Here is a 19,629-nt window from a genome sequence, read left to right as displayed (position 1 = left end):
CAAACATTTAGTCGGAAAATTAAAACTAATACATTTATTGTCAAACATTTAGTCGGAAAATTAAAACGTGTACATTTATTGTCAAACATTTAGTCGGAAAATTAAAACTAATACATTTATTGTCAAACATTTAGTCGGAAAATTAAAACGTGTACATTTATTGTCAAACATTTAGTCGGAAAATTAAAACTAATACATTTCTTGTCAAAAAAAGAATTGGTCTATTGCTGAAGTTCTAAAATAAAAAAATAAAATGAGACTAATCTATTTCTTGATCTAAACTAAATCAGATTTCTACAAAATTCCTGTTATGTTAATAAAATACCGTATTCAAAATCGACACACTATTATTTGAATAAAATACCGCACAGTGTTTCTTCCAGACTTTTTTCTCCGGGGGGCACTTGAAATCTTCGGGGGGGGGGGCGGTAAACTTTCTTCGGGGGGGCGGACACTGTTAAAAGTATATATTTTCTATATAAATTATATAAATTTCACTTCGTTCGGGGGGGGCGGTAAAAAATTTTCGGGGGGGCTTCGCCCCCACCCCCCCCCCCCCGAAGAGATGCCTGGAAGAAACTCTGATACCGCATGTAAAAGTGATACATCACATCATTTTGTGAATCCAACAAGCGTCTCTTAAAGTGGTACAACGTCCTGTTGATACAGCCCATATTCTTACAGTGATCATTCACCCCCCCCCCCCCCGCCCCCTCTCGTCTCGTACAGATAATTTCCAATCAAGGAGCTAATTAGGTCGCTAATTTGACACTTTTACACCGCACGAGTTCCAGTAATTGGCGCGCGACACTTGAAATGGCCGTCAGGAAATGGAAAGGAAAGGGGCACTACCTGCTAGGGTTTGATTTCAAGTAACGTCACCAAAATGGCGTCTTAGTTCCCGGAGTCAGGATCTTGTTAAATTTAACTGCGCCACAGGGAGATTACTCGGCTGGGAATTGTGGGAAATTTCTAAATATAGCTTTCTGGGTAATGTCGGATAACTTATGGGAATAGCTCAACACAGTCTAGAACATTTCTGTGACGTTTGAATATGCGTGAACATAATATTGCTAACAAAGCGACAACCCTTATGGCTATCCATTTATTACGTCCGCACTAAACAACGGAATGGGGGGGGGGGGGGTGTAACTGGGAACTGACAAAAGTCGACCTTTGTTGTCGCAAAACTCAAAACTATTTAATTTAACCCCTCGCAAACCCAGACGGCCTTTACATGGCCTTTACTGACCCATGGCCTGAACATACCCAGATGGCCTTTACTGGCCCATGGCCTGAACATACCCAGATGGCCTTTACTGGCCCATGGCCTGAACATACCCAGATGGCCTTTACTGGCCCATGGCCTGAACATACCCAGATGGCCTGAACATACCCAGATGGCCTTTACTGGCCCATGGCCTGAACATACCCAGATGGCCTGAACATACCCAGATGGCCTTTACTGGCCCATGGCCTGAACATACCCAGATGGCCTGAACATACCCAGATGGCCTTTACTGGCCCATGGCCTGAACATACCCAGATGGCCTTTACTGGCCCATGGCCTGAACATACCCAGATGGCCTTTACTGGCCCATGGCCTGAACATACCCAGATGGCCTTTACTGGCCCATGGCCTGAACATAGATGGCCTTTACTGGCCCATGGCCTGAACATACTCAGATGGTCTTTATTGGCCCATGGCCTGAACATACCCAGATGGCCTTTACTGGCCGATGGCCTGAACATACTCAGATGGTCTTTATTGGCCCATGGCCTGAACATACTCAGATGGCCTTTACTGGCCTATGGCCTGAACATACCAAGATGGCCTTTATTGGCCCATGGCCAGCATATGCAGGGATGGGTTACAGTGTCCCTTATGGCGTGCCCATGCTCAGATAGCCTTTAGTGACCTACAGAGGGGAGCCAGCCCGGGTACTCGTGTCGTTATGTGGGAACGTCAAGGGGTCATCCATAAATGACGTCACACTCGTAGGGGGAGGGGGGGGTCCGTAATTTTGTGACGATGTGTGATGAGGGGAAGGGGGGGGGGGGTCAGATGTTGCGACGTCACATTTTTGCATTATAAAAAAGCAATGTTAGAAAACGAATTTTAGACGTTATTTCGCGTTTTAGATAACTGTTTTAATAAATTGTAATAGTTTAGACAAGATTTTGGAAAAATATCAATGTTTTAAAAAAATTCAACTGCAATTTTGAGGGGGGTTGTAGGTTGAGGTGTGACGTCATTTTAGGGGGGGGGGGTATGGCTTTTTGTGACGAAGTGTGACGGAGGGGAGGGGGGGGGGAGGTAAAAATCGTCAAAAAAACCGTGACGTCATTTATGGATGACCCCCAAAAGTAAAAGTTAATAGTAACTAATTTATAGATAAAACATTATTTCACTGCTTTTGTTACACCCCACAGAAGGTTCTAGTACCCCACCCCACCCCTAGAGCCCACCCACCCTCCTCCATCACAAGAAGCATGGAGTTAACGTGTAAAGCTAATGATGACCCCCGGATTAAGTGGTAAAGCCAACAAAAGAGAAGCGGAGCTGTGCCTCGAGTAGGGGAAATCAATCGGCTTTTAAGGCCGAGTCAATTGCTGGTTTGCTTTCTTTATTTATTGCCTCCCCTTTCTGGCTATCCGGTTTTATTTCCCATTTATCGGCCAATTTTTCGCTGATCACGGATTGTTTTTTTTTTTATTTTGTTTATTTTGACTATCAGAAATTCGATCTTTAGTTATTTTTACTTATTGAATTCTTGATTTATTTATACTTTAACAGCAGTATAATTTTTGTTTTTACGAATTTCAAGCATATAAATATTATAGGCTCATATTTTAAAAAAAAAAGTTTTTGAGAGAACACAGCTACGCCGGAAGCAGGGGCGGAACTACAGTGCCGCCAGACCCCGCAATGCGGGGGGGCCCACGCCATTTAGGGGCCCACGGCCGACCATAAAAAAAATTGTTATAGTTAAAAAAAATTTCTTGCATTTTTGACTTAATGTTTGTTTTGTAAAAAAGATTACCGTAGCTGCGTTTGGATTATCTTTATTCTATAGACACCACCCCACGCTCATTTTTCCTTCGTTTTTAAACCACTGTGAAAGCCGAGTCCTCTTTCTCCTACAATGAAACTTATCAAAGATAAGCAAACGTTCAAACCACTTCCATGACTTATTTCCCTTTTTTAAATGGTCAAATAGTGATGCTCATAAGCCTCTTTTTAATAGATTTGTACTAAACAAATTAAAAAGCAACTACTTCTCTTTATTATTATTTGTTTATAAATTACTTACTAAAGAATGGCACTGTATAAAAAGAAAATGTATTTAAAATTAATAAAATAAAAACAAAAAAACATAAAAATAAACATGACACGAGACACCATTATTTACAGAAAGCTTTCATGTTTTATATTCTTTTGACCAATATGATTTTAAAGGATTTACGGCAGAGATAATATATGACTGATTTTTACAAACAGACTAATGCACTTACACTCTTGACATGATGTTTTAATTTAAAAAAAAAACCCACGTATTTCTCATAACACGAACAGGCCAGCATGAATAAGTATCCTATGTTCGTATGTTATATATATATATATATATATATATATATATATATATATATATATATATATATATATATATATATATATATATATATATACACATATATAGGCCTATATATTTATATGGGGGGGGGGCCCAAAAAATTTTTTTGCGGGGTGGCCCCTTTTTTCTAGTTCCGCCACTGGCCGGAAGAAGCTAGAATATAATAGACTTACAGCAATAAAATATTCACACCAGTATATGACAAACACTTGACAGCGCTTGTCAACAAAAACAGATTTACATATTTTTTTATCTGTCCCCTTGTCGGATTTCGTCACAGCAAAAACATACCGTTTGTAAGATCGGGACTAACTTTTTTTTTAAGTGATTCATTCGCAGGAGACTTTGATACATCTATTAAAAAAACAAGCCTATAAGAATATCAACATCGCAGATGTTAACCAAAAAAAAAAAATCGCGCATCCAATTGCTAACAAAATGTATTAACGAAAAAAAAAGCAAAAATTCTCGCCAACTTTCCGTATCGCTTTACAAGCAAACGTTTCGTCCAGATTTTTTTCTCTCCTAGAGGCCAATCTTTACGTTTCGTCCAGATTTTTTCTCTCCTAGAGGCCAATTTTTATTTCAACACCCATCATCTTCTCCTCGTTTCTTCAATCAACTCTCGAGGGGAGGGGCGAGGGTGGGGGAGATGACTGCATCGGTTTGTGACTCATTTACTGACTTCTTTCTTCATCCGCCTGGCAAAGTTGATGTGATGCCATTCGTTTGTTACCCTCGATTTTATTTCTTCTCATTATTTACATTTCCTCCTTTTTTTACGATTTACATTTTCTTCGATTTTATCATTTACATTTTCTTCGTTTTTATCATTTACATTTTCTTCGTTTTTATCATTTACATTTTCTTCGTTTTTATCATTTACATTTTCTTCATTTTTATCATTTACATGTAATTTTTCCCCCATCTTTATATATCATATGTATTACACTTTATTTTCATTCGTTTTTAGTCTTTATAATTAAAAAGTTTATTCCCTTGAGATTTAATTAATTTTTACGTTTCAACAAGGCCTAAGTTTATACCCATTATATCTTTACTCTTTATATTTTAACAATTCTTACCATTCAATATCTCTTGTATTTAATGTTAAAGTGGTGAAAATTCAGACTATCAATCAAAACAGATGAGTTACATCTTATCAATCTTATCTGTGTATCCACCCCCATCCATAAATCAATCATTATCCATGAGACATATTACATAAACATCCTTATTCTCCAGTTATCGATACCCTGATAGACAATAGCGCCTTTCTTCCATGCTATATCCATATACCAAGTAATTAAATAACCATAGATATCTTATCATATCCCATTACCCATCCACAATCCAGCAAATATCCCAACATCCTGGCATTTCTCATCAACTATCTACAGGCCAGTCATTTAGAATCCACATCTCATCCACCATCCACATCATGATCCCAATCCCCCCCCCCCCCCACCCCCATTACCCCAACTAAAACACAACAAGCACCTCTCTGGTCAACCAGCATTACTCACCTAATTCCCCCACACGTTAATGCCCCCCCCCCCCCACACACACACACGTTAATGCCCCCCCCCCCACACACACAACAACCCATTCACTCACACTGACACTTATCCCTTTCCTTCCCTAAATCCCTGACGACTTTCTACAAATGGAATGTAAACAGACGTGAAATGGTGCGAGGAGCAGATCTAATGGCACGCGGGGTGGGGGAGGGGGGGTGACAGAGGGAGAGGGGGGGGGCGCTCAATGACCCACCAGGCCCTGTCACACACCCCGAGCAGACCCTAAACATGAAGACAAACTTGACCTCTTCAAATCCCTCATGACAGGTCACTCATTCTATGGCCAACCGGAAAACGTCTTTCTATTTTAGCTTGAAAAAATAAAAATAAAATCCGAATCATTAATTTAAACAGATTTCAAGAATTTTTTTTTTTAATTTTTGAACATTTTGAAGGATGAATCATTCATCTGTTGCTAATGTAAATGACCTAATTTCTGGGTGGAAGAAAAATTAAGTGTGCCTTGATATTTATATTTAAAAAAAAAAGAAAATGGAATACAACTATCGCGTCTTTTCAATGAATGCCTGTACTTGTTCGTCAAGTTGCGTGCGACCGTGTAAGACAACCCGCACGCTCCGTGCGTCAGCTCACACTTCTTGTGTGCGGAGAGCGCTCACACATGAGACACGTGCTAAAGATGACACGATTCCACACAAATAGCTCGTGTGTCGGCATTCAGATTTTAAACTCACAAAAATACAGGTGGTCGTTTATGGAGGCATAATCAGGTCATTATTTTAATAATGTATTTTGATGCCAATCTGGTCATTATATTAATAATGTGTTTTCATGATAATACAATAAATTATTTTAAACTGATTATTGTGCGCACCAATTAACAAAAAATAAAATATTCGTTTAAACGAGAATCGACCTGTGAAGGAAGATTTATTTGTTTGTTATTTTAATTCTCGTGAGTTGCCGAAAATAAAACATTTTAGCGAAAATATTTTAGAAGGGTTGGCAAAATATATATTTTTTGCGGCGATTCGAAATCAGCTTTTAGAGAAAACTATAATTTCTGTCAGTAGTTTCTGACAGCGTTCAAGTTTTCCACGCTAAAAGGATTTTGTCAGAAGGTTTTTTTTTATTGGGGGGGGGGGGGGGGGGGGGTCGCCGTTATAATTACCATGTCCCGAGCATGAACACAGACACACACACACACACACACATTTATACACATATGTACATACACACGTATAAATATATACTTGAACGCTCTAGCGCGTACACACACACTCAAACGCACACACACACACTGAAATAAAAACACAGAGACACTCTCTAGTCAATCCATGTACTGTAGCAACGGAATAAATTATTAATTAAATGACAATAATTGTTAATCACCGTAATCACGTGATTTTATTGTTTCCAGTTGATTAGTCAAAGTTACCGAAAGGCTATTTTTATTTTTTGTTTGTTTTTACCTCTTCCGCATCCACCAGTAATACTCGATGATAAAATCTTTGACGGATCGGAAAATAATTAAAACAACATTTTATTCACTGCTGGTCTTTAGCCTACACAAGAACGAGGCAACGCTACATCGTTGATGGTTTGTACAGTGATGGTTCATTGATTTATTTTGATTCTATTTTGATCACAGTTCGCCTCGATTGAATGGAAACACACTCAAGCTAAGTTCTCCAGTATATGAGGAGCTAGAAATTTGAATCGCCACGTGGCTTCAAGAAGGGGATCGGATGGGACGCAGGCCGGCAAGGAGGGGATCTTGTGGGGGTACGGGCCGGCAAAGAGACCGGATTGGGTGGGGTACGGGCCGGCAAAGAGACCGGATCATCTCCTAAAGAGGGTCAAGTAAGTTGTTCCCTGCAAACAAATTCCCGCCCTCGGAGCGTCAACTCGTGAGTCACACCGCGAGCATAGCACGCGCATTTCACATGGGGGGGAGGGGTATTTGATTAGGTGACAAAATGTAGTCGCATGCATGTTTTAGCTGATTTAGCAACCGTATGACCGTCCCAGGGACGAGTACCCTGATTTTGTGTTTTATTGACTTGTGTTTTATTAACTTGTGTTATATTAACTTGTGTTATACTGGCGTGTGTTTTGTACCTTCAGCCTGGTACAAGCGACAAATATATCTGTATGCAGCCACGCTCGTACAGATTCGCTGCTCATAGTCCCTACAAAATGTCATGTCCCTAACTCTACAAAATGTCCTCTACCTAACTCTACAAAATGTCCTGTGCCTAACTCTACAAAATGTCCTGGTCCTAACTCTACAAAATGTCCTGTCCTTAACTCTACAAACTGTCCTCTACCTAACTCTACAAAATGTCATGTCCCTAACTCTACAAAATGTCCTGGTCCTAACTCTACAAAATGTCCTCTACCTAACTCTTCAAAATGTCCTGTCCTTAACTCTACAAACTGTCCTCTACCTAACTCTACAAAATGTCCTGTCCCTAACTCTACAAAATGTCCTGGTCCTAACTCTACAAAATGTCCTGTCCTTAACTCTACAAACTGTCCTCTACCTAACTCTACAAAATGTCCTGGTCCTAACTCTACAAAATGTCCTCTACCTAACTCTACAAAATGTCCTGTCCTTAACTCTACAAACTGTCCTCTACCTAACTCTACAAAATGTCCTGGTCCTAACTCTACAAAATGTCCTCTACCTAACTCTACAAAATGTCCTGTCCTTAACTCTACAAACTGTCCTCTACCTAACTCTACAAACTGTCCTCTACCTAACTCTACAAAATGTCCTCTCCCTAACTCTACAAAATGTCCTCTACCTAACTCTACAAAATGTCCTCTCCCTAACTCTACAAAATGTCCTCTACCTAACTCTACAAAATGTCCTGTCCCTAACTCTACAAAATGTCCTGTCCCTAACTCTACAAAATGTCCTGGTCCTAACTCTACAAAATGTCCTCTACCTAACTCTGCAAAATGTCATGTCCTTAACTCTACAAAATGTCCTGTCCTTAACTCTACAAAATGTCCTGGTCCTAACTCTACAAAATGTCCTCTACCTAACTCTACAAAATGTCCTCTACCTAACTCTACAAAATGTCCTCTACCTAACTCTACAAAATGTCCTGTCCCTAACTCTACAAAATTTCCTCTACCTAACTCTACAAAATGTCCTGTCCTTAACTCTACAAAATGTCCTGGTCCTAACTCTACAAAATGTCCTCATTAAAACAAAACCAGCTATACATATTCTGCCCAAGACGTCAAGTTTTTACAGCAAATATTTTAAAAATTTGTTAGAGCGAATCTCAAAATAATAACTTCACTGTGTTAAAATAATTGTTATCTATGAATATTTTGTTTTTTGCTAAAATCATATTTACGCGTTTTCAATTCAGACTTTGTACCACTAAAGGAGCGAATCTTCAGAGCGCCAAAATGTTCCACTTTTACTCTTTTTTTACACTAACAACCAACAAATCCATTTTTGACCTTTAACATTGGACATATCAGCTACAGATATTCAATTTGAAAACATGACAATCAGCGGCAATGACCTAGCGCAATCTGCAGAGATTTCGAGACATGAACCATAACTCCTGAAGCCTTTAACTCGCTAGCCTCCCTTGTCTGACTCGCCAAAGCGTGAGATTTTATGAGTCACAGCATGCGCACACATCTGCACTACTTTGTATCGACCAATCACTGCGCAGCACAGACAATTATTGCGCTTTATGCACGGGAAATATTGCGGGCTTTTTCAAACAATTATTTTTAGGTAATTTTTTGTGTGTGTGGCTAACAATAATCATTGATAATAAGTTGAATTAAAGTTTTTTTTACGATAATTACATTAAATTTTTAAATCACATCAGTTTCTGTTAAATATTTGCGTCATTTTATTCCGTACATTGTCTTCTGCTTATGTTTCGATTTAATGCCGTGCAGCCAATGTCGGTTGTGAACAGAAACAAGTGCAAACTTCAATTAATTAATGAACTAATGACGCATTGGTTAGAAAACAGATAATAACGAGTACGAATATCAATTATGTATCGATAGTCCTTGGAACAAAGAAACGAAACATGTTATAGGGGCTGTGTAGACATAATAACATTAATTGCACGCGAAGAACAAAACTGTTATTTTTTACCAGTTAAATTATCGTATAATATAAATCATCATTGTATCACATTATCGTATAATATAAATCATCATTATATCACATTATCGTATAATATAAATCATCATTGTATCACATTATCGTATAATATAAATCATCATTGTATCACATTATCGTACCATATAAATCATCATTGTATCACATTATCGTACAATATAAATCATCATTGTATCACATTATCGTACAATATAAATCATCATTATTTCACAATATCGTAGAATTTAAATCATCATAATATCGCATTATTTAAAAATCTAAATCATCTTTGTACCACATTATTGTAGATTTTAAAACATCATTAAATCACACATTTTTAATTAAACAAAAAAAAACCGAATTTGAAAATTAATCATCATCTGTGTTTAAGAACAGGATAGCTGAATTTTCCTCAACTAAGCTACACATTTATTAGGGTGTGACGTTATTAGTTACAGAAGAAAAAATAATTATAAAACTCATGTCTATGCTTACATTCATGAAGATTTAATCAAACTAATTAGTTAAACATAACATTCTTGTCAATTAGACACGACAGCTAAAAGATAAAGATACTAACTTATCACGTTGAGTTACGTCAACACAGTATATAGTATATATACACGACCGTTTCCATCGCTTTAATGGCAAGTCATCTAAAACAGCTAATAAGTAATTAAGCCTAAACGGGCTATTTATTTGAATGGAAGTCACTTTAACACAATAGCAGACATTTTTAATCACTTATATTAATTTAGTTTGAAAAATATTATGATACTAATGACAGTGCCATCACAAGTACTTCTCAATCCTGTATATTATATTGATAGAACTAAAAATCATAATAGTTTCAATCGCCTAAACTGCTAATACTTGTTAAAGCGCGTAATACCTTAACGTTAACACTACTATAGTTTTCTACCGTTCACGCATTGAACTACTTTGCTATTTAATCGAAACACGCGGATTTTATCTTGGAAATAGTTAAACGGATATTTTTAGCTAAAGTTTTTAAACAAAAAGAGTACAAGTTTAAAATGTTAATTTCATACATTTAATTTTACAACCAGTATTTACATAAAACCATTTTAAACTTTACAACTTTTATTTTTTACACATTGACAAGTTAACAGCTATTCAGTATTCGAATCCATGTTGTGTACAAAACACCAATAAATGTTTATCGTACAGATTGAACAAATGTACAGTGAACTATTTAAATTACTGATATTTAAACAGATTGACAACTTTTTTTTTTCTGTGCGCTGTTACAAATGCGCGAGTCATAGACTCACGTCGACTCACACTAGTGATTGGGTTGTTTGTGGGTACTCACCCTTGACTTCAGTGCATGCGTCATCAATAGTACTCACCCCCCCCCCCCACCCCCACCATCCCCAAGTTCAACTAACGCAAGCACACATCAGCAAGGAAAAAAAAAGGTTATTAATCATGTTTCATTAACATGGGAAATTTGTTGGGAAACTTAAGCCTGAATCACACGATGCGACATTTAAGCCTGAATCACACGAGGCGACATTTAAGCCTGAATCATACGGTGCGACATTTAAGCCTGAATCATACGGTGCGACATTTTAGCCTGAATCACACGATGCGACATTTAAGCCTGAATCATACAATCCGACATTGTATCTGCCCACTGTCGTTGTGCTTGTTTATGTGAGGTTTTGTGGGAGGATTTTGTGTGGGTTATGTATGGAGTTTGCTTAGTACCAGTGGCGTAGCGAGGTCGGGTGTCACCCGGTGCGGCACTTAATGGTGTCACCCCCCAGAGGCGTAGCGACCCTTCCCGGGGACAAACTTTCAAGTTTTCGCTTTGCACCCCCCCCCCCTCAAACTTTCGATTTGCACCCCCCCCCCCCACTCAAGTTTTTCTCTATATATTTTGCTATTTTTTGCCTTGGTGTCACCCCCCTAAATGGTGTCACCCGGTGCGGTCCGCACCCCCCCCCCCCTCACTACGCCCCTGCTTAGTACTGTGGTAGGCCTTCGTCGTTACGTGTGTGGTTATATATCATCAAAATTATCAAGGTGATAAATATTTTGATAATTGTGAACTTATGATTAGGTTGTCGAACTCATTATGGCGAACCTGTGATTAAGCTGATTACGGAGGTCTGTGTGATTACCCTGGAATGGTGACTGGTAGCAAAACGAGAGCAATGTCAAGGCTAGTGAGTGAACTACAAGGAGAGATGTAGCAGTGTTTGGTGCTGTGAAGGCAGCTTAAGAAACAATCTCATGGCAATCATCAATGCTTTTTTTTTCGTTAACAGTCATACCTTGTAAACTCATATCAACCAAGTTCGATAATTTGTAAACTAATACCAACCAAGTTCGATAATTTGTAAACTAATACCAACCAAGTTCGATAACTTGTAAACTAATACCAACCAAGTTCGATAACTTGTAAACTAATACCAACCAAGTTCGATAACTTGTAAACTAATACCAACCAAGTTCGATAATTTGTAAACAAATACCAACCAAGTTCGATAACTTGTAAACTAATACCAACCAAATTCGATAATTTGTAAATGCATGCCAACCGATTGCCATAGAATACATGTGATCATCTCTACATTCAGTATTGAGGCAATGATCTACAGTAGGGCTGTCCTACGTCTTGTAGACCATGGGTCGCATGAAACAAAAAGTTTTTTGACACTAGTATTGATTTTTATATGTGCACTATCAAATTTTTTTTTAATGAGTCAACGCACAATTTAATACAATAAATTATTTGTTTAATATTCCAGTTAAAAAAAATGTCATTTGTATTCTCTATATTTCAACCTGAATCCTTTGGGTTAGCAGTGTGGGTAGGCAGTCTTATGCTCAGCCATTCGATTCGACCACACCGTCCCGTCCAAAAACCTACTGCGATAAACTGTTTTTGTATCATTCAGTGACACTATGGCGTGGGGAGCATGGAACTTTGTTGTATGATAATCATTAGAACCAACATTTAGATGCCAGTGTTAGTTTTTTTGTATGATAATCGAACGAACGAACATTTAGAGGCCAGTTTTAGTTTTGTTGTATATAATCATTAGAACCAACATTTACATGCCAGTGTTGGTTTTGTTGAATGATACTCACAAGAACCAACATTTAGAGGCCAGTGTTGGTTTTGTGTTCTAGTTGATGTGTGACTAAATGCCCATGAGTGAGAGAGTGAGGGGGGGGGGGCGGAGGGAGGGTGGGAGCGAGAGAGATAGCATTAGAATCAAACAAAATCAGGATTGTTATGTTTTTTGGGGTTTTTTTGGCGGGGGGGGGATGATGAGGCTTAAAGCAGACGGTGCCTGCAGGAGGGGGGGGGGTAAAACAGACCTCGTCTGCTGGGCATCTAATGAGTCATGGTCAGTTCCCTGCCCGTCCTCTTTGTTTTCCCAGCGGCCAATTGTTGCCCCTGATAATTCGGTTATCGCCCTTGTGTTATTTGTAGTCGACATCAAGTGCCCCTCTGATATTCAACTCCGGTTACTTTACATGGGGGGGGGGTAGATTTACGGGAGGGAGGAGGGGCTCTCCTGGGGTAAAGGATGGAAGAATAAAGAGACAGACAGACGGAGACATAGAGGGGAGGTGGGCAACTGTGATGATACATTGACTCGATGTGAACATTTTACCAAAGTTTTTCCTTGAATATGCGAGCTTCAAGATCACATTAACATAGCCTTAAACATTTTTTTTGACAGTCAGAGTTAAATAAAAAGCAACGACCAAAAACTTCAAACAATAAAGTTGGTCGAAAACTTTTGACAACCGAAAGCTTTTGACCAAAAAACAGAACAGAAAGTTGATTTAAAAACTCATGCCAAAATTAAATTGACCGAAAACTCCTAAAATTGTTTTTGTCTGAAACAAAACGTAAAGCAGCAACACAATGTGGGCGGTTATCACAAGCCTAGGGCGTCACCACGCGGGCATGTCAGGCGTGGTGTTAGAACACGATAACTGGGTGACAGGATCGAATCCCTCCCTAGCCATATCTTTCTTTCGGTCTCAACTTATTTATTTCGTGTTTGGTTAAAGAAACGCGACGGCTATTTAGTTCAACTGTTTTGTGTACAAGGTACCACCCATATTTGAACCAAACAATTTTTTAAAGAGCAATAACAATATTTTTGTTGTGCAAACTGTTTTTTTTACAGCCAGCCATCTTTCATACAGCCGTATCCTTCTTCCGATTGTACTTTTTATTTATACACTCTACACATGCCTAAAAATGTATTCACTCAACTAAAACCGCATTGCAATGGATTAGGTTTTAGCTCTCGACGAAAGCGTGCACAAGCATATTTGCATATGAGACGCGCAGTTCGAAAATCTATAAGCAGTCTATAGGCAGTAGGCACTTCGCGAACTTTCGATAAATCTAACAAAATCCAATTCAATTACTGATTCTTAAAATTGTCATAAGAATTTAAAAAACTACCAAAGTCTCGGCCTCCAAGCCACGCCAGGCGAGGGCCTAGAGTGTCTTGATTTGTGATTGATTTGTGATTGATTTGTGATAAGATTTGTGATATGATCGCAGCAGTTTCTTTTAAGTTACTAATTTTTTTAAAACAGATTAACTATCATGAACTGTTTTTTTTTCTTTTGAATCAAAATTGTTTTAAATCATCTAAGATTTTTTGGCTTTGTGTTTGATGCTAATAAAATGATGTTTGTTGCGACTAGCGTTTAGAGTCACGTGCTACATGTTCCACTTCGTCATAACCAGTTTTAAATATGACTTTTTGTATTCCCACAATATGTTACCATCTAATTCACCAGTCCCCTATTGTTTTAACTCTCATGCAAGATGTTGCCTTTTATTTTATCTTTTAATTCTCACGCAATATGTTGCCCTCTTTATGAGCTGGTTCAAAAGTTCACCAACATGGCGGAACTTGGTTTGAAGAAAGAATTTAATAAAGGTAATTTTTGTGAGCTAGTGACCGGCTAGGCTCCAGTATGATTAAGAATTCCAGTTTCTTTATCTTTGGGTGAGTGTGACTCACTAAAAACGTAATGCTTCGTTTTACGCCAATGTTTTAAAGCGCGCGTCTTGCCATTGAGGAAAAGGGCGGGGCCTAAGTTGAACAAGCTCCGCCCCTGTTTCTCGTGACCAGTGACGAAGCAGAGCTGTACGGGACGAGTTAGCCTGCGCGTGAAACCATTGATTAATTGTGGGTGAGTGCTACTATGCGCGTGCGTGCACGTGACTTTGGTGGAGGGGGGGGTGAAAGAGAGGCGGAGGGGTTGATAGGCGAACATAATGGCGGCGATGAATGGACGCGTTGGTGAGTAAGTTTCTAATTTCAGCCACGCCAGCATGGTGTCATACATCACCTGACGGTTCCAGCATCACGTGATTCCCGATGACAAAGTCACGTGGTGTTTAACCCCTGGCCGGCCGTACACCATCCGACAACCGCTGTCATCACCACGCGAAAACTAGCGTCTAGCGTTACACTGAATAAATCACAACATCAATCAATACACCCCACGGTCCAAGACTTTTTATCGGAACCATTTTTTGTATTTGTTTGTTAGTTTGTCTCGGCTACTTTATTTGTGTACACCGGAATAAAAAAAAAGTCACGGGAATTAATGATGGGATTGAATATCTTCCTAATTAAGTAAATTACAGACCTGTAATTAAAATGTGTCACCAAAATGTAATATCAAATGTACCTTCAGTATGGTGTGAAGTATAGGCTCATTCAACTCTGGGCGGCCTTGTGCACGACAATCATTCAATCATGCGTTAAAGTGTACAGTATGTTTAATTGCTTAAAATTTTGGTGTGAGGCAAAACAAAGAACATATGCGTGTATAGAGTTTTGAAGGCCAGCAAGGTTTTCCATAACGCTTAAACATAAATGTACCGATTAGAAATCCTAGTCAGTGAATTGTTATTACATTGCCATCATCACATACCATATTACCACCACAATTACATGCCACATCATCACCACCATCAAACACCACATCATCACCAACACAAAGCACGTCATCACCTCCAGCATACACATCCTCATCATCACCACAAAACAACAACACTAACTAAAAGAACACCTAATCCATAAATAGTCTGTTTTTATTCTGATTATATTACATGATGTACCTGACTTCACTAGACTTCAGTGTTTCCTCTCAGCTTTAATTAGTACCTGGCAGAAGTACTAATTAAAACAGAAAGGGGGGGGGGGGGGTTAAAGACAAAAGTTCCTACTGCTCACCTCTCACTCCCTTGATATGGCAACATTAAAGAAACAGCTTAACTCTACTATCCTAAAGTCTCATTGTTCACTTTATGGAAAACTTTTTACCGTCGGATATCTATCAACTACTGAATTAACCACAAAAAAAAGAACAAAGCGCACAAGCAAGATAGTTTTTAAACAAGTTTAAAATTTTTTGAAATATAAAGGATAACATAAATGAAATCAAAGTAAAGAAATAGAAGGAGAGAAAGAAATAAAAGAATGATAAAGATAAGGACAGTCATACATGAATAAACATCAAGGATAAAACACTCGCGAAATTAACAAGCCATCGTTATATGACTCAGTTCTATCCCTTTGATTTAGTCAACGGTTATTCCCCTTTGCTCACATCGCTAATGACTGTGCGATCGTCCTTTGGATATTCCTTGTTTGGGGTGGGGAAAAGTGGGGAGGGTTGGGGTGGAGAGTGAGCATGACGAATATGGTTCTTGACTTGCTAACTGCCCAACGCCTTTCACCCCCACCCTTCCCCCAACCTCTACGTGCCCCTATCAACTAGTCGCTTATTTCTTTTGTTGGCTCCCTTGAGATTTCACCCTGACCTTTGTCAGTGAGACTAATTAAAGTTTAAACCCATTTGCTGGATTCCAGATTAACTTTTAATCCAATCACTCTGAGTGACGTCACTGTAGGATTAAGTTGTATTCTCTTCTAATGTTGTTTTCCAATAAAAGAAATTATTTATTAATGTGGCGTTTAAAATGTACGCGCTCTTCTGTACATTTTCTCATTTTTGCTGTAAATGTTATTGTTTATGTACGGCGCATGCGTGTTGTTAGTCTGTCAACAATAAGATCAAAACAATGGAACATTTTTAGTCTACCTTCACATATTAGCCCTATTAACCAGTGGCGTAGCCAGGGGGGGGGGTCCAATTTTTACCCGGGGACAAACTTTCGATTAGCACCCCCCCTCAAACTTTTGATTTGCACCCACCTCATACTTTATATATATATATATATATATATATATATATATATATATATATATATATATATATATATATATATATATATATATATATAACGAGGGGGGGGGGTTATGACCCCCCTGCCTACGCCACTGCTATTAGCAGTATATCACCAATACGCACCAACAGCTTACCCATCATACACCAATCACCATGACACACCCATCTCACACCCATCAAAAACCCATCACTCACCAATCACTCAACCACCACTCACTCATCACACACCCATCACCCACCCACCATCCAAACTCTACCATCACACATCTACTACTCATCTTTCACTCACTCATCCATCACTCACGTGAATTCCCCACCGTGAGTCAAACCTTACCGTCCAGACTTCACGCCTTATGGTTTCAACTATCAGACCTGGAAAAATTTCGCTCCCCCACCGCAACTGCGCGTTTTGACAAAGTTGTCTTGAGTCAACATTTAGCCCCGTTTATACGTGAACTCACCTGCCCGTGTCACACCTGTGTGAGTACTCACGTGTAAAACAAAGTCAGGTGAGTTAATTAAAATAATGTGTAATTAATAAAACTTTTAATTTCACTTTTAAATGAGCTCTGTGCATACTGGAGTTTTCAATGATCAAAGTGAAACTGGTTTTTATTGTGTTGAGACTTTTAAAAAATCAGGCGTACACACAATGATGTCAGGAACATTAATATAAGTTTAATACTTTTATACAGACATGGAACAAAACATCAGGATGATGGATAAACGTTGATGGTATTTCGTGGAGGTAAGGATGGTAAAAGGGATATTGTCAGATGAAGGTAAGAGGGTTATTGTCAGATGATGGTAACAGAGTTGTGGTCAGATGATGGTAAGAGAGTTGTGGTCAGATGATGGTAAGAGAGTTGTGGTCAGATGATGGTAAGAGAGTTGTGGTCAGATGATGGTAAGAGGGTTGTGGTCAGATGATGGTAACATCCATTCGTCTGACAGGTCCTCAGGGTGGAGATAGGTTGACGTGAACTCTCTAAACCACTCAAGTGAAACTCTTTAGGTTGTGTGTGAGTAAGAGAGAGAGAGAGAGAGACAGACAGAGAGAGAGAGAGAGAGTATGAAGAGAGACAATATGGTACAGGGCAGCAAATTGTGTAGCTGTTGAATTCTGTTCATTTTCTGGTTTTCTGTTTACACGATCTGTTCCATCTCTAGTAGTGTTGGAGAAACAGGCAGGCGGCAACAGGAAGCTCAAATTGTAATAGAATATGTTAGGTGTTGGGGCGTCTAGGTTTTGGAGAGGATTTGTCATGATGGGAAGGGATGAGTTAAAAAAAAATCGTAAAAAAAATCATGACGTCATAAATGGATGACCCCCCCCTCCCCTCGTTAAATCAATAGTCACTTTTGTAATTTGTTTCATCACCTCCCCCATCTCACATATATGGCCATCAACCACGTCACGTGACCGAGCGTTTGGCCATGGCTGAAAAGGCCAACAGTTGGCCAGACGTCACATCGACATTAGTCATATCGGGGTGTAACATGTGGGGCGCCCACCGCCCTGTGACACCTGACACCCCCCCCCCCCACCCCCTCCCCGCCATCATTAGAGGACAGATCCCCGTCAATAGAACAAGCTGTGACCACGTGACTGCGAACGACCACGTGGGTTCTTCCACGTCACAGAACAACCAATGGATCTATGCTACGTCACAGACATAGCCACCCCATAAAAGATATAAACGTCCAATTTTTTTGTGTGTGCACAGTTTTATGATCGTTCTATTGATCATAGACAGCGGCCAACAGTGGCTGGGGTAGGACAAAAACAACGAGAAGCTTAGGACGATTTGAGGCAATAAAATTCGATTTTCTTAGGTATACAGATTGTGAGGCTTAACAAGGATAAATGTGGGTACGTGTGCGGGAGAGAAGAGAACAAAAAAGGAGACACACCACACAGACACACACACACATACACAGCAAGTAGATTAAGCAGCATTTAGTCGAGGAGGGCAAGTATATAAAGCAAAGCATCAATTAAACGAGAAAAGCAAGTTGTTAATGCTCATTATATATATATATATATATATATATATATATATATATAGGCCTATATATATATATATATATATAGGCCTATATATATATATATATATATATATATATATATATATATATATATATATATATATATATAATGAGCATTAACAACTTGCTTTTCTCGTTTAATTGATGCTTTGCTTTATATACTTGCCCTCCTCGACTAAATGCTGCTTAATCTACTTGCTTTCCTCTTTCATTTTTCGCTTATCTATTTGCCTATTTGAAGTTCTTTGTTCCCGTTTTAAATACCATGTTTAATGTAGAAATCTTTAATTGATGCGTGGGTGTTGGAACTACAACCTTTGTTGTATCGTACAGAAGCGAGGGGGGCGCGGCCAGGGGGTGCGACCGAGGGCGCGCCCAGGGGGTGTGGCGTTCCGCGGTCATTTATTAAGTTGCCATCGGGGCAGGGGGGTGAAGGCTATGATTTGTTCCAGCGATCACGCGAGTTAGGCCGCGAGTCTTGGGGCACCGACAATAAAGGGATGACACATCCGTATTGTCTGGGGCCAATGTGAGCATGTTGTCATTGCTTTAACCCCCCCCCCCCTTTCAAACTCCACATCAAACTGTCCACTCACACATACACGCGCGCCAACACACACACATAATAGTCCTCGGTATTTAGAGCGTTGTGGGTATTTCAAAACGTCCCCCTCTCCCCTCATACAATAATGCACAGTATTTGGAATAATGCGCTCGTCATTTCGACCGTGCCCTCTATAGCCCCCCCCCACCCCCCCACCCCCACCCCCTCTACTCTACCCCCCTCAAGATGTGAGAACCAGAGCCTGGCGCGTGCCAGGAGTTGAAGGCTACCCATCAAGGAAAAAAATTAGGGATGACCAGGCAGTTGGTGTCCCTCTCCCCCCCTCCCCCCACGGGTCACGGTGACATGTCCTTTGCAATCTGCAGGACTAATATTAATAGGCGTCATATTCTAAAAATAGCTGAATCGTCA

The sequence above is a fragment of the Physella acuta genome, unplaced genomic scaffold (assembly GCF_028476545.2).
Source record: "Physella acuta isolate Inbredline_101_S28 unplaced genomic scaffold, ASM2847654v3 ptg000531l, whole genome shotgun sequence".
NCBI lineage: Eukaryota > Metazoa > Mollusca > Gastropoda > Physidae > Physella > Physella acuta.
The sequence above is the reverse complement of the archived record's forward strand: the minus strand, read 5'-3'. Positions refer to the sequence as shown.